The sequence below is a fragment of the Bison bison genome, unplaced genomic scaffold, assembly GCF_000754665.1.
Source record: "Bison bison bison isolate TAMUID 2011002044 unplaced genomic scaffold, Bison_UMD1.0 scf7180017864050, whole genome shotgun sequence".
In the NCBI taxonomy this organism is placed as follows: domain Eukaryota; kingdom Metazoa; phylum Chordata; class Mammalia; order Artiodactyla; family Bovidae; genus Bison; species Bison bison.
Genome location: NW_011494622.1, coordinates 5,558,099 through 5,560,952, shown reverse-complemented (window position 1 = coordinate 5,560,952; position 2,854 = coordinate 5,558,099). Strand labels below are relative to the sequence as shown.

Here is a 2,854-nt window from a genome sequence, read left to right as displayed (position 1 = left end):
GCAACTCCCAAACTCCGCGGCTCGGCTGCCCGGACAAGTCCTGACAAACTTGGTTTCTCCCCGGCCCTCGCGCACTCGCCTCCTTTTTCGCTGCTCAAGTTTTTTCCCCCAGGACGGTAAGCCTCCGGAGATGCGGCCACCTGGGCGGCGCGGGCGGATCGCACCCTCGCTGGGGACATGGTGAAGATCGCAGGGAAGAAGCAAAGTTGGTACTTCAGACACGGCTTCTAACAAACATCCAGATAGTGTGGGGATTACGGAGCTGTCGGCACTTTAAAGCAGGGCTCCGAGGACTCGGCTGGACGGGTGAGTTCCTTCTTTCGTGCAAGCCTTTCTGTCTTTTTAAGTTTAAACAGAAATGAAATAATGTGAGGGTGCTTGACTAGTATGGGGAAGCGTGTGCATCCTACCGGCTTTCCGCTTGGGGAACAGCACCCTACCACCCCCCACCACCCCCAAAGGCTGTGCTTAGCTCGGGAATCAAAGATCAGTATGCACAGGTTTTGGAATTCGTGAAATACTTGCAGAGCACTGTTCAGAAGAACTTGAAAAGCTACGCCGTTTGTGCATTATTTCGAATGTAACTTATTATAGAAATGGTGCGCGGGGAGGGCGCCTCCGTGCCGCGTGATCCGCAGTGGCGCAGCGCCCTCTAGTTCGGACACCCGGCGAAGCGCGCGCTCCCTGCGGGGTTCCGCGCGGACCGCGAACTTGGACCTGCCGGGTGCTCATGGAACGTGGGCGTGAGGTCCCTGGCCGTCACCCTAGCCTTCACTTACCACCCACTCCGGCCCATTCTGTGTCTGATTTACAAATACCAGCGTGGGTGAACTGGATACAGAAGCGGTGCTGGCAGAAAGTGGTTTTGTTTTTTTTTAATTTATTTAATTTTGGGGAACCCAGCCCCCATCCCCCTAACGTCCCAGAACCTATGGGTACTGGGTTAGGGAGGACTGACTATTGAGAGGACAAACGTGGAGCTTGAACTCCATCTCTCGTTCATGTGAAGGTAATTAGAGGGTAGCTAAAAGGCACCTCCTTTTCGTTTCTTTGGGGCTAAAGGATCAGTTAAAAACGTGGCAGCACCGGACTCTGAAATCTACATCTCTGGCTCTTGGCTGTTCCTCTGGCGACAAAGTGCGACTTCTTCCAGGCAATTAGGTTTCTCAGTGGACCTGGCCGGCAAATCGGGATTCCCCAACAGATGTTTAGTTCAAGTAAGCGGTATTATTTATTAATGAATAGTAATTTTTTTCTCCAGGAATTCTTTTGCGCCATTTCAAAATCTTGTGATTGTATGTTATAGGATGGTGTCTTTTTAGCCTTTTTACTCACCCCCTCCTATCCCCTAACCCCGCATACTGCCCCTACAAACTGTTGGCGTTCGCGTGTGACTGTGTTTCGTTTAGAGTTAGAATTTGGCCCGGGGCACCAACGAATTGAGCTTGGAGATCAGGTCACCTGCTTCCTAGGTGTTTAATGTATGAAGCTGACCTGTAACCCCGGGAGCGCTTTGCGCAGTTATGGCCCTAGCCAAATGTTTGGATGATGATGTTTGTTGGATGTGTGAATTTGTGTGTATTCTAAATAATACGCCGGGAATACACTACATACTCTTAGTGCCGCGAATCAGCACACTCATTCTGCAGGCGTGGTTTCTCCTTTCCAGCCACGACCTGGTAGACACTTTTTTTCTAACCACCGTCTTTGAGATGGCGTAAGAGTAGGCTGCATTAACTTTGAACTAAGGCATTTCCCTCTTTAACCCTAGACTCCTTCGCCCCCATCGGCCTGGTAGTTCCTCCAGCAGCCCCCTCCACCGGTTCTGGGGAAATCATCTCTCTTTGTCCTCACAGTGTTAACGTATTCTAGCTCCACAAACTTTCCGAGGTCACGTCCGCCCTCTTCCCCAGGCTGTTTCTCTACGCCCGGGAGCATTCCGGGCTGCGCTGAGCCGGCGCCTGGAGCTTTGCCCGCGCCGAGGATGGGCTCACAGCCCCGGGATACCCCGACTGCGCGCTCGGGCTAGCGGAGGTGGGGGGAGGGTTCCCCGAGGTTTCCCCTTCTCCCTAAAGAACCTGGAGTTTCACTGCGTTCACGCTTTGCGGGGTGTACTCACCGGGTGGGAAAGAGCACGAGGCGGCACAAGCTGCCTTTTGTCCCCGCAGCCCTGGGGATCCGGGGGCGTGCGCCGGGGGAGGCAGGCCTTGGGGTTCGTAACCCGGGCCTGAGAGGTTCCGCGGTCTAACCTCTGCACAAAGAGGTCGCGGAGGAAGCGTTTTCACTTTCCTGGGGTTTCAGTGTAGATTGAAAAAGGAAGTAGATTCCCATCAGACTGCATTCCTTTTCAGACCTTTTTTAAGACTTGATTCCGCCGAGCTAGGGCAGACCGGCAACCACGGCATTCAAACGCAGATTTAGGAATTCCCTCAAGGTACTCGGAAATCTAAAAGGGGGGGGGGGGGGGAGGAGGCGTGGGAAGCTTTTTCTTTAAACCCATAGCTGATTTTTTTTTTTTTTGGAGCTAAGCTAATGTTTCCCCTCTCCTAGCAGGGAACATTCCATATTAATTCCTTGCACAAATGTGTGCTGGCCATAACTAACCTCGGCGCTAGAGCGATTTGTTTTCTCCTCGCGGTGTCGCTAGATCTTCCTGGGCATTCACTAATCTCCTGGCAAGGAGCCGGTCGCTGTAGCGGCCGGGAGCTCCCTGACCCCTTGGCCAGGCTTCGCGGCCCCGGGGGCCTGGCGGACTGGGGGATGTCCGGCAGCCGGGGGGAAAGTAGGGTCGAGAGTTTCCGCGCGGGAGAAACGAGCGCCGGCGCGAGCGGGCGTGGCCGGGAGCGGAGGGATA

General features: G+C 54.1%; 1 protein-coding gene across 1 annotated transcript in view; it reads left to right on the top strand.

Moving 5' to 3' along the window:
• Nucleotides 1–6: 6 nt before the first annotated feature.
• FAT1 (FAT atypical cadherin 1) overlaps nt 7–2,854 on the top strand; it is a 126,530-nt gene continuing 123,682 nt past the window's right edge. The window contains exon 1 of the mRNA XM_010835822.1: nt 7–306. The gene's annotated coding sequence lies outside the window, so the exon portion shown is untranslated. The remainder of the gene's footprint in view (nt 307–2,854) is intronic.